The following is a 14,436-nucleotide window of genomic DNA, read 5'->3' on the forward strand; positions in this document are numbered from 1 at the left end:
GAAGGCTAAACGCGGAAACGTGTCACTTGTAATCCAAAGGTTTTGAATTTGACCTCAAGGTTGCTTCACTTTTTCTTTGCGAACATTGGCATTTTATAATGTGGACCCACCTCCATGTAGCAAGTGCATCTACGCTGAGTGCAGCAACAGCCAAAGGCGGAATTGTTGGAGTATATATACATATATAAAACAACTCTAACTAATGAGGTAGTAAGGTTTTTATTGCATATCAAAATATGTCTTGTTCTTATTAGAGGAAGCAATCATAAGATACTTTTCCTTCTATTTTTTTTAACCAGTTTCTACCTGAACATATATACTCTACTAGCAAACTTATAAATAATCTTTATGCAGATATATACTTTTTGATAAATTAACTGATCAAAACATGCTACGCAACATGCAAGAATAAACTATTTTGTTTACATTAATTAGCAAATAAATACATGTAGGCCACTCTATAAATCTTTGTTATTCTCTGTAAAAATATAGAACATTGGAGGTATTTTGAATGTCACTAGAAATGGAAATTTAGAGAACTAATGGCCACATGTACAAAATGTTGTACGGTTGCAAATGTAGAATCGGGCTGTTTGCGACAGCTAAATAGCCTTTTAACATGTACTATGCCTATGTTGCAAGTCAGTAACCTATTACCAACTCGCAAAATAGGGTCTGTGAGTCGGTACTAGGAAGGGACATGTCAAGGGTGGCCATTTCTAATAGCGAGTCGCAGGGGGATGTATGAATGTTCTGCACCCGGAATGCGGTCGCAAAACATCCGCAGTTCACCGCCTACTTCAAGTAGGTAGTAAGTCAGTCACAAACAGGAATGTGTCCCCATGGGACCCCTTTCCCTTTTGTGAATGGTTGCAAAAACGTTTTTTAAGATTAGGCAGTGATCCCGGGACCCACTGCCTACTCTTAAAAAATGAAACTGAAACATTAAATTTTTCTTTTTGAAATGCTTCCTGTTTTCCTCTAAGGAAAAGGGTCGGCATTTCAAAAAATGAAACGGTGCTTCATTTAAAAGCAAGCACATACATGGTGGTCTGCTGTCCCCATGATGAGGAAACTTCAATTCGGGAGATCTCACCAGTTTTTTCACAGCTGGTAGAGATTATGTATTTTCTGAATTTCCTGTGCTGCTTGCACATCTCTGCCCCTAGGTTATGAAGAACCGCTTCAACCGGGACTCTTCGCTCCAGGAAGCTCAAGCAGTCAGTCCCCTTCAGACATGGCGTTATATATTTAAGCATCAGTGGCAGACAATTAATGAAGAAGAACTGCTCACTGAAGGGTATTAGCAGCTGAAGCTTTTCAAGAGCGATTGCTTGATTGACAGCTAAGAACTAAGGCGATGGAACTGATCAAAGACACTGCACTTAGTTGCAGAAAGGGGCTTCGTCTATATCGTGCCAGGAGGCAGAACATCTATTAACAGAACCTCGTAAACCCCTCAAGCTTTGTAAAGTCCATGATTATTTTTGCAATTAGCACAGCCTCAAAGATCTCAATTTTAATCAAAAGATGTCTTACTTTGCTTTTCATGTACATGAACTAGAGCGCCGCAAACACGTTTTTGGAGTGATTTGAGTGGAATTAACAACAGCAGAACTCTCTTCTCTTTTTTTTTCGTCAAAGTGCAAGCTCATCGGGTAAATTAACCATTCATCTGATCTTAAATGTCAGTATTCTATCTGCTACTTGCACGGCCTCCAGCGGCGTTGAGTCAATTTCTTTTGGTGAGCTGGATCGACTGTTGAGGTGAACTGGTTCTATCAGTGATCAGAGTGATCATGGAGAGTATTGCGTTCATTTCAAAGAGGGTTACTTGTGCTGATTTTGAATAGAGACACCTCCTGGCATCGCATATTGGTAGAACCGCAGCCAGACAGACAGACAGATGACCTGTCAGCAGAAGCAGCTAGGGGTACTGGCACTATATGGAAAAGGAATTTTCAACTTGGAATTGGTCATTCCTGTGAGGTAGCAAAAACCCATTTTTGAACTCTATTCATCATCTCAGCATTGACATTGCAGAGATGATTTGCATTCTTAAACTGTCACCTAAGGGAGCTGGAGAAGTCCCTTGAACATTTTCGCGTAAATATCGTACAGCTCCTTCCAGTCGGGCCCAACTCTGATAACCCCCTTGCCTGTCGAAAAAAGCCAATAGGTCCAACGTGAGGGCAGACCTAATTGATTTGCCAATACTTCATTGTTTACTGATAGGAGCAATTCATTTGCATGCATTTCATTTCATTTCATGAAGCTTTATTCGGTTCAAGTAGATGACCATAAAAGCACAAACAAAATACAATATAATAAAACCGTTATGACATATTTCATCGCATCATATCACAACAAAAGTAATTATGAACATTAAAATAAACATACATGTCCTAATCAATAAATATTACAGTTAAAAAATCATACTTTTCCTAGCGTTGATGCACTGATTTAAGAACGTCGCAGTATAAAAACAGATGTCTGCCGACTCCATGTTAAAAATTAAGTTCATAGCATGTGTATCTGTGCATACACCATATTTAACAAATAAAGGTTTCAAAAAAGCAATATGGAATTGTTTGTACAGTTTACATAGCAGCAGAAAGTGCACAGTGCTCTGGGTGGATACATCATCACATCTACAGGGCCCAAACGGATGTTGTTTAATATTAGGATGGGCAACTAGATGATGGGTCATTCCAAGCCGGAGCCTGGTGAATACAAATTTGTGCGAATTCCTTGTTACCATGGTTAAATATGAAGGGAAACCTTCCACTGTAATTTATCTATTGTAAAAAATGACAGTGGACAAAGATCCGGCTGCAATTGCCCGCTTTCTCCCCATGTAAGTCAAAAAGGTATTTTTCATTTCAAGTTTGGGGATCATAGACGCTGCACCGGGGTTATCTAAAAGATTAAGATTGAACATGTCTGAAAAACACGTAACAACATATCTCAACCAGGGAATATTTTGGAATTTATCCAGGCGTAGACAATCCTCAGAAATAGATCTATTAAACTGCTTGTCTTCCTCTAGCCAAATAGACCGCCAAGTCATTAATGGCCTGAGGCATAATAGATCAGCCAGGTGATTTACTGCTAATTCTCGAAGAATTAACTCGTTCGAGGCTGACATGGGTAAAAAGAGGAGTCTTTTTAAGAATAAATGTTCCTCCAGCTGTAGTTCAGAAACACAGCTGTGGCCCCATACTCCTGCCCCATACAGAGCTATAGTAGCACATCTAGCCTGATACATTTTTAGCATATCCCTTGATCGACGATCTCCTACCTTGGCAGCAAATCTATAAATACCATGGGCGTTTTAGCCATTTTTTTCCGGATGTTAATAAATTCATTTTTCTACTTCCTATCATTTGAAAAAGTAATACCTAGGTAACAACATTTTCCTACCTGTTGCACCTTCTCTCTATCTATAAAAAAGGTATTTAAAACTCTAGCTTTGTCTCCACAAGTCATGGTGTAGGTTTTCCCTTTATTAATTACCAGTTTTCTGTCTTTGATAAAAGAGGAAAAACTATCCATTAACCGCTGTAAACCCACCGGGGTCCTAGAGAGTAAAACAGAGTTATCGGCGTATAACAACACCGGCACTGGTACACCATTAATCTGAGGATCATCAGCATTAACTTTTTTTAAAATCGCATTGATTGCATTAATAAATAAAATTAATAAGAGGGGAGCCAAAACACAGCCCTGTCTGATTCCTCTTCTAACACTAAATTTAGGGGTACATTCTCCTCTAGTTCCAAAGCGCACACTAGTTTTCAATTTCTCATATAATCTGGCGAGGAAAAAGATTATACCTTCTGGTGCGCCTTGGTTCAGCAGCATCGGCCACAAGAGTGCGTGATCAACCATGCCAAAAGCACTACTCAGGTCTGCAAAGCAGAGGTACATAGAGCCAGGTTTGGCCTCTGTGTACTTCCCAATCAATAGGTCAGGATTAACGCATTGATCAAGTGTACCCCGACCTTTTCTAAAGCCAAACTGACCATCAGCCAAAATACCATTCTGCTCGGCCCAGTCCTGTAATCTCACAAGCATGACTCTGCTCATCACCTTTACTGATGAGTCGAGAAAAGAGATCGGGCGATAATTTTTTGCATCAGACCTGCTACCCTTTTTATAAATAGGTACTATGATTGACTCGCACCAGGTTGCAGGGGGCTCAGTGCACACAGCTGCATTAAAAACAGTTGTAAGGAGCGGTCCCCATACCTCTGGGGCTACCCTATAGACATCTATAGGTACCCCATCAGGGCCCTGGGCTTACCCTCCCTTGCTATTACGTATACCACTTTCAACCTCCTCAACAGAGATATCAAGCGGCAAAACAGCCCATTGATTTGGACAGGTCTCTAAAACTCTATTCGTGTCAAAAATATAAGAGAAGTGGGCAATCCACCCTTCACTAGATACATTAGATGTTAACTCGGGTGTATTTTCATCTCTTAGGAAGGGGGAATTAACAGTGGCCCAAAATAGGGTGCAATTTGAAAGTTCTGCAGCTTGGTTAAGAGAGTCCCAAGCTAATTGCTGCAGTTCGCACTTCCTCTGTTTTAGCTCACGTTTATACTCCACCCTCAAATTGATTATTAGATTTGTGTCCCTGGGCTTAACTACTAATGCCTCTTTAAGTTTATTTAGTGCGGCAGTGCAGTGGTGGTTAAACCAACCAGATCTACTCCTGCGCTGCCCGTTATTACGTCCTGTAAATTTGGCATCAACCGCTTTATTAATTGCATTAAAAAGAGATAAAACTTTCCCAAAATCAAATTTATTTTCTAAAATAAAAAACTATGTCCAGCAGGCTCTCCTTAATTATAGAGGTGGATAATTCATTTGCCTTTTCTCCTGTCCATCTGAGCCTTATACCATTGGTCCTGTGAGGTTCCATATTTACAATGATGTTACCTACATCAGTCAAACAACCTACCCAAAGGTTGGTATTCAAAATAATTTGATTATGATCACTTAATGTAGTAACTTCAATTCTAGGGGGGACACAGTAGGGAATAATGTTCGAAGAAACTATCACATGGTCAATGATAGAAGTGGTTTTTAAAAGTAGGAATGGGCAATCCATCAACACCTTTGCCACACTCCACAATTTCCAGATTATAACAACACATGAGCTTATGCAATGCTTCGCCATACCCACTGTGGCCAAAATGCAAAATGTCACACCCCTCATTGTTAGTAACCCCACGTACCTTCTGTGCTGACATTTCACACAATCCAATGTTAAAATCCCCCACCCATATAAAATCAAAAACAACATTTGCCTCCTGACACAAATTGTCAATAGCAACGGACAAATCAATAACTAATTTAGCCCTATTCATATCGAAAATGTTGTTATAATAATTAATCAATAAAATGTTGTGCTCTTTACCCTCTACTAACCAGAGGATCTGAACAAGGTCACCTACTGGTATATACCTATTAACCACAATAGGGCGTGAAATGGTTACAAGTGTAAGAAGACCCCCTTTAGGTCTACCTAGACCCCCACCCGTCGCTAGTAAGTTATAGGAAACAAATCCATCATAATTAACTTCACTCAGACTCCAAGTTTCCTGAAAGCATAGTATATCGTAGGTATTGATAAACTTTATCCAGCCCGGGTCTCTCTCCTTTGATCTCAATCCTGCCACGTTCCAGCAGACAATTATTGCACCTTTATCCCTAACAATAACACTATCGGACATCTGTTTATTATTACACCCCCCATTCTCAATCTGAATCATTTTATTTAGGTCCTCACATTCAGGCAGGGCATTTGCACACAACCCATGATCAATATTTGTGCTCATACCAGTATCAGGGGACACATCAATACCCTCGTCAACGGCCACAAAAGGATTTATAGGCTCCTGAATTCGAGGATTCCCTATCGAGTCGGGTCAATCGTTAGCATCGAAAGAATTTAAGATCTGGTATCGATTTTGTATCACAAGATCAGGTTGTGACCTCTGGCTAGCCAGCCCAGGGTTACCTCTCCTACCATCACATGAGGAAATACTAGGAGGGCTATAGAAAAAACCAAGCGAGCGGGCACACACATTTCCATCAGTAATTGGTAGGGATGCAGCTCTCAGTAATACAGTAGCTGCATGTTGTGGGTGCTTAAAATTTATTATGACACAATCCCCCCTGAAACATTTCCTGGAGCTCCCAATCCAATTCACCCTTCTGGTAGTCAAAACCTGATCTGAGAATGCAGTAGGGAAGCCACAGTATCTAGTCAACCAAGACATCGTTTTTTTTTTTTATATTTCTTTTTATTAACAATAAACATAAATAAACACAACATTGAATTGGAGACAGATCGACAGCATTACAAAGTGTTAGGAGCTAGGGACATCTAGTACAGGATAAAACAGGATATAAAAAGAATCGGGGATCAAGGGGAATCCAGGGTTTCAGAGTCAGTTCGCCCATTCGGAGGGACACAGATATCTCCCCGATAGGCGTTCCACGGTCCCCACACCTTTGTCCATTTCTCAGGGCAGCCCCTCGCCACATATACCGCCCGCTCCCTGAACATGCACCAATCAAGATCCTGAGACCACTTCGCACTCCGAGGCGGTTGAGCGGCCCCCCACATTTGCGCTATATTGCGTTTTGCGACCATACAGCCTAGTGTGACCCATTGCTTCAGATATTGATTAAGGTCAGTGGGCTCCCAAATGTTCAAAATGCATCTACGCACCTCCGATCCTATGTCATAACTCAACACAGACCTCATGACATCGTGTATATCACGCCAATATGTCTGGATGGAACTACAATGCCACAGGAAGTGGAGAAATGTAGCAACCTCCCCACATCCCCGCCTGCAGTCACCATTTGTCATGCACCCCATTCTCACCAATCTAGGACCGGTCACATAAGATCTGTGCAGAATTTTCAACTGTACCAAACGCAGCCTCATCTGTACTGCTACGACCCGTGGGGAATAAACCGCCTCAACCCAGTCCTCATCATCCCTTTCCAGCCCATCACCCATCCAAGCCTCTCGGAGAGACTGTAACGGATCATCCATGTGATTAATAAGTTTGCGGTAGACCAAGGAGATCGTCTTAACAGGAATGTAACCATCCAAGATACGATCCTCGAGGGGGGAGGCATCTGGGAGGGAGTCTCCCAGCGGGATATGGGACAGGAGGGCATGTCTGACCTGCAAATAACGAAAGTGTTCCCTAGCGTGGAGGTGATGACGTTCCTGCAGCGCTTCAAAGGTCAACAACTCCCCCCTCCCCAAACATCTTTTACGTGGCTGCGTCCGATCAATTCCCACTTGTCAAATCCCTTGGTAGTCCATAAATTACCCAATTTAGCAGAGTCGAAAAGAGGGGTTGCAAGGGTCAACTTTCCTTCCCAACCCAGGGACTTAGTGGCCGCGTGCCAGACTCTCACTGCGTGCAAAGTAGGGCCCGTGAGGGAAAAGCGCCCCGGCCGATTATATAACGTTCGGAGCAAATTTCCCCCAGGGGACAAACTACGATCCATAGCATAGCCGGGATCGTCAGGAAGTCCATAAACTATGTGGTTGATAGCTGCAAGTTGGGAAGCCCAATAATACTTCCGGAGATCGGGGAGACCAATACCTCCATCATACCAGGCAAGGGTGAGTTTAGCGTAGGCAGTGCGGGACCTGCCACCCCAAAGGAGGGTTCTCTGGAGTGTTTCAACTTCTCGAAAGTACCTGGCAGGCACCGAGTCCATGGTATTTTGGAAAACGTACAAAAAGCGTGGAAGAGCCAACATCTTAAAAAGCACCGCTCGACCTAAGAGAGACAAGGGTAACGACCGCCAACGCTCCACCTCTGCGCGCAATCTAACTAAGGGCGGTTGCAAGTTATTCGCGTACCTCGTCTTGGCGTCAAGGGAAATATAAATACCCAAATATACAAAACCGATAGTAGTCACCTGAAGCGGACAATTCTGCGGAATCACCGGTGGAGCGCCCGATAACATCATCATCACAGATTTCGACCAATTGATGGTGAATCCCGAAAATTCACCGAACACCCTAAGAATGTCAAGAAAAACGTCAAGGGAGGAGCGAGGTGTAGACAGATAAAGGAGCACATCATCAGCATATAGAGAGATCTTATACTCCCACTCCGGGGACCACCGCAAACCGCGTATCATCTTTTCCCTCTGAATCCAAGCAGCCAGGGGTTCCAGAGCTAACGCGAACAGAAGGGGCGACAACAGACAACCCTGTCGGGTTCCCCTCTCCAACTCAAAATCGCACGATTGACAATTGTTCACCACCACGCGGGCCAGGGGAGCAGTATAAAGTAAACGTACCCATCCAATAAAGTCAGGACCGAAACCCAGCTTTTCCAGTACAGCAAAGAGATACAACCATTCAATCCGGTCAAAGGGCATGGTGGCATCAAGTGACACCAGCGCCGCCGGGTGCGACAATGTACGAGCCCGACCTAGGACGCCATGGAGGCGTCTCAGATTGAGGGCAATATTACGGCGTGGCATAAAGCCCGACTGGTCCGGATGCACCAAAGTGGAAATCACCTTGACTAACCTGATTGCCAGCAGCTTGGCCAGTATCTTAGGCTCCGCGTTTAGCATGGAGATAGGACGATAGGAGGAGAGAGAAGCACGGGGCTTGCCCGGTTTTGGAATCACGACAATATTAGCAATGCGTTGACCATAAGGGAGAACCCCGACCTCGCGGCTTTCCAAAAACATAGCACGCAGGTGTGGCGCTATCTTATGTGCATTCAATTTATATAGTTCAATAGGGATGCCATTAGGACCCGTCGCCTTACCCGAGTTAATACTCCTGATGGCTCCCCCAATTTCATCATCAGTGAGAGGGGAATCTAGATATTTCCGGTTGTCATCCGATAATACAGGCATAATAATGTCACGGAGAAAATCCGTGTGTTCCGAGCAATCGTGCACATTCAAAGAGGAATAGACTGTCTTATAATAGGAACCAAAAGAGTCAGCTATCAACTGCGGATCAGTCAATGTCTCCAGACCATCACCCTCAAGTTCAGGGACTAAGCTGGACGCGCGATCCCCCCTTTCCAACCAGGCTATAAGCTTACCGGCCCTATCTCCGTACGCGCAGATTCTACTTTGGACATCATTATGTTGCGTCACCGTCGACTCCCTAGACAACTCACGATATTCGTCTTGCTTATGGCGCAGCCGATGGCGAACCTCAGCCGTCGCAGAAGTCGCGGCTTCCCTCTCTAAACGTATGACCTCCGCCACCGCCGCTGTTATATCCGCTAAACGCCTCTTCCTCTTACTAGCGATGAGTGACAGCGCCTCACCACGCAGGACAGTCTTATATGCCTCCCATAGTGTCTGAGCCGAGTCTACCGTCCCCTGATTGTGCTGAAAGTAACGTTCGGAGGCGCTACACAGTTCCTTCTTAATAGCGGGGTCACGAAGATGCCAGGCATTGATGGGTGCCACCTTGCCAACCAAGGGCCGTCCCATCTCAATACGGACCCAAACTGGGGAGTGATCGGATATACCGCGATCCAGGTGGCGCGCTTCCCGCACGCAATCAGCCATTGCAGCCGGCAAAATGACGTGGTCAAGCCGTGACATGGACCCATGCGAAACAAAAGGGGATGATGGACGGAGCGTTTGAGCAAATCAAACACTCACCCCCAGTCAACTGATCTGGGTTTAATCCACCACCATTCTTTAGCCCACTCAGCCACCCCATTTCAGACATGGCTATATGCAAATCAGTCTGACCCTGTGCCTCATGGGAACAGTACAGCCCGAACTGCCAAGCCATGTCTTCCATGGACCGGAAACAAGCATCCTGGGACCGGTTTCGGATTCATAATCCTCATCAGCAAGGCTATCTTGAATCCAGTGGCCAAGTGAGCAAGGGACTCACATCTGAGCATACCCTGCCACACTTAGGGCGAACAAAGCGAAACATGGACCCATGAGCAGCCGATAGATGAGTATAGCTCCTAAGCGTAGGATTTAAAAGGCACCAAGCATCAACCAAACTCAAAAAATCTAAGAACTCGCCCAGCCACCGGCGCGCCGGGGGCAGCATCTTAGGCGGGACATGATCAAGATCACCATCCAAAACAGTGTTGAAATCCCCACCCAAAAGCAGGAGGCCCAGCGGGAGTGAAAGGAATATATGTGCAAGGTCTTTAAAAGTGTCGGATTGTAATGCAGGGGGAACATAATAGAAAGGAAGGTCACCACTTTACCCCTCAGCCTCCCCGACACCCTACATATCTGCCTCTCTGATCAGACCAAGTAGCATGCACCTCGAAAGGAAGAGCCTTCTTCACCAAGATCCCCACTCCCCGGGAGCCAGTCGTAAACCCAGCATGCGCAATCAGTCTATAGCCCCCTCTGTGAAGTGCCATACAGCAATTGCCAACAAGGTGAGTTTCCTGGAGAAGCACAACATCCGGCGAGTGGCGCCTGATAAACTGGCTAACCATGCCCCGTTTGATCTTGTCTCCCAAGCCATTTACGTTCCAACACAACACCCGAATTCCCAACCTCACTGTAGAACCAGACATCTACCCAACTCCATCGCGCACGCGCACATCATTCGAGACCCAATGCAATGTGAAACGAAACTGTAAACAAAATCCCCGAAACAACCCGCCTCCCCAACTCAGAAGATCGCCCCCTTCTCTGCACCCCTGCATCAGGACTACGCCCCAAACCCAACTAGCAGTGTGCCTGTCGCCCTACCCAACAATGGTTACTAAAAGTAGAAAGAGGAGGCGCCTGCCGTGTAGTCCACAACCCGACCCCCAAGAATATACATCCCAAGAGACAGGCAAGCTAGTCCAACATGTTACAAATAGAACGCACCAAAAAGTCACTCCCCCCCCCCCCATATCAGCAATGAAAAACAATCAAACATAAAGTCCTCATTCCGGGTCTTGCCGAGTACCCTCCGTGTCAGGTCGATGATCCTCAGTGTCATCCGGTCTAACAGTGTCCAACCAGTCCGAGGCCACCCCGGCCTTATCAAAAATCCAAGTTCGATCGTTCACTTCAACTCGTAGCTTGGCAGGATATAACATAGAGTATCTGATCCCCTTGTCTCTCAATCTCCGCTTAACGTGGAGGAAGCTCTGTCTCATCTTCTGCACCGCCTGGGTAAAATACGGGAAAAAGGAGACTGTGACGTTTTCGTACCGCAGAGGGCCGTCCGTCCGTGAGGCCTGCAGAATAGCATCCCGGTCCCGAAAGTTCAGCACGCTAGCGATCATGGGACGTGGTTGTGCACCCACTTTCGGCGGACCCCCTGGCCCTCTATGAGCCCTCTCCACTGTAAAGAACTTACTGAGAACCTTTGGTTTCAAATGGTTAAGGATCAGGTCCTCAACGAATAGGTCCGGTGTATGCGACTCCGCATTTTCAGGAACACCCAATATGCGGACATTATTTCGACGATTGCGCCCCTCATAATCATCGAGAAGCCTCCTGGTTTCGTCTCGCTCAGTCTGAAGTGCTCGGACTTCTCTCTGTAGCTCAGCGGTATCATCAACCAGGCTCGAAGTCAGGATATCGAGGGACTTTACTTGTTCACTCGTCTTGGCGTGATCCGTGCGCAAGAGTTTACAGTCAATCTTAACCGAGTCAAGCTTGTGATCGAGTGCGTCCATTCTAGTCGCCATAGAACTTTCGATTCTGGTGACCACATCCATTATGTCCTGCAAAGAAGGCTCTGCGCCGGCCCTCGGCGAGGTGGCCTCAGTGACTGGTGTTTGCTTCTGGTCTGCCGGAGACCCCCTATGCACAGTATATTTGTCCAGTTTATTGGATTGGACGGACCTCTGAGTCCTGCCACCCTTAGTGGGAGGTTTCTCCGAGTCCGACCTGGCAGCCATGACAGGGCGATCTCCGGGAACACCCGGGATAAGGCCAGCGACACAAAGGACGAAACTCACAGACGCTCGGGAACCCAATCGCGAGTCGTCAAGCAGGTAGGTGGGAACCCCCTCTGAGATGCCCAGCACCAATAGTCAATTCAAAGGGTGAGCTGAGGTGGGGTCACCCCTTCCGGTGGGTCATGCCGCTGTTGTCGCATTAGGTCCCGGCCACGAATGACACCAGAGTCCGCAGCGCCGGCAATGGGTAGGCCCGTTATTTCGGACGACGATTCGAGGGGGTAGGAATGGATCCCGCGGGCCACAATTGCACCAGGACGTAGCCACAGCAATCACCCATCGAATGGTGCCCTCGGGTAACAGGATAGACAAGCGGCGAAGCGGGTCTCACGGAGCTACATGATCACGTGGCCATCTTGGTCCCTCGCTAGGCTCCTCCATCGTTTTTTTTTTTTTTTAAAGTCTCATGGGTTTCCTGATATTTGCCATTCTCAGCTGGGGGAACATTTGTTAATACTACCACGTACGGGGCACAATCTGGGGGGAGGTTGGTGGCAGCTCGCCTATGTCTTACTTCGGTCCAGTCTTCACTCCTGTCGGCCCTTGCTACGGCCTGGTTGTTACAGACAGGAGGCAGGGAGGCTGATAGATTACGTGTAACATTTTTACTGGCACCCACATCTCTCTGCAGAGTGACATCCTGATTATCTCGGTCACTTGATGGTATTATTGTTTTGCTACCCTCTACTTCCATTGATTTTTTAAGTAGTCCACCCAGCCTATTTACTTCAGCAGTAAGCTGGTCAATTTTGGTCATAAGGGGTTTTACAATGCCCTTGATCTTAGAGTCAATAATACCCACTAAGTTCTTAATTAACTCTGCATCCATCGTAACAATGTCATCCTTAACCTGGCTATTATCCTCCTTATCTGGGATATTATGTTATGTTATGTTATGTTATGTTAAAGTGCATTTTTATAGCGCGCGGCTACTCTAAAAGAGTGTCCCGGCACTTTCCACAGGCAACTTACAGTGTCAACTCAACATAACAGATAAAACAGAACCCAAAGCAAGAAAAAGCCACCTAAACAGAATGATTAAAAAGCCAAGTCTTCAAATTCTTCCTGAATTGAAGCAGGTTGGGAGTGCTGCGGAGTGCCAACGGAAGCGCATTCCACAGCTGGGGAGCCTTAAGGCTGAAAGAGCGCCCCCCAATGCGGGCTTTCCGCACGCGTGGGACCACCGCAGTGAACAGGGATTCAGAGCGCAACGAGCGAGCTGGGCGATAGAAGGCCAATCTTTTCTTCAGGTATCCTGCGCCAGAGCCAAACAGAGCCTTGTGCACCAGCGTCAGAGATTTAAAAACAATCCGCTTCCAGATTGGAAGCCAATGAAGCGCCTGCAGCAACTCCGAGGCCCGCGCTCGTCTATGCAGACCAAAGATTGCCCGGGCTGCCGAGTTCTGCGCCACCTGCAGGCGCTGAACCAAATAGTCCGGGAGGCCTAGGAAAAGGGCGTTAGCGTAGTCTAGCCTGGATCCGATAAGCGCCTGCACCGTGATCCGTCTATGCTCCGCAGACAATAAAGGTAAAAACTTGCGGAGCATTCTGAGGATGCCGAAACAGGTGCCGGACAGGCTAAGGATGTGCGCTTTCAAAGAAAGTTTATTATCGAGCTTAACACCCAAGTTCTTGGCGACCAAGGACGATTGAGCCGGAGGGCACATGGCGGCCGGCCACCACTGACGCCACTCGGGATCGAAGGCACAGCCGAAGAAAAGAACCTCCGACTTGCTGGAGTTGGCCTTCAGACAGTTTTGCTGAAACCAGCTGAAGACCCTGTCCAGGCAGTCCCGGATTCTCTCCCCGTCAAATGTCTGATCTTTTTCACACGTGAAGAGGAGTTGTGTGTCATCGGCGTAAGACACGATCTGGGAGGAGTGGCAGCTCTTTTTCTTACAGGGCGAGATCCTCCCCGCTTAGCTTGTACTTTTCGACATGCCCTCACCACTCTAGGGACTGGGGTACGTGGATGCTGGACTGTGGTATTAATTGCATCATCCAGATCGACTAGGTTAGGGATGTCCTGCCCAGATGTATCTTTGACAGGAGTGACATGATTATTAGTGCTACTGCTTACGTCCAGTACCAGAGCAGCCGGCACTGTTTCTATTATGAGTAGCGGGGGGGGCTAGCTAAACCCAGCGACTGGTGCCTTTCGCTATTAATCTTACTGACAACCTTCACTAAATAGTTGTCTAGTGTATGCGGCGCCTGGGTAGCCTTTAACTTAGACATTATTCACGCTTCAAGGAACCGTTAAATAGCTTTAAATACGTAAAACTGAAATGAAACCAAATAAAGAACACACCAAATGGTATATCACCTGATTAAAAAGAAAAATATACGAACACTCAGCATATACAATAAATGCCGGCTATCAATGAACTAAGTTTATGGCCCAGTGCAGTCTCTTACTGTCTCGGACTGTCTTAGACTGTCCGCCCTTTTTCCGGGCTTT

Source organism: Lissotriton helveticus, chromosome 4_1, assembly GCF_964261635.1.
Source record: "Lissotriton helveticus chromosome 4_1, aLisHel1.1, whole genome shotgun sequence".
Taxonomy (NCBI): Eukaryota; Metazoa; Chordata; class Amphibia; order Caudata; family Salamandridae; genus Lissotriton; species Lissotriton helveticus.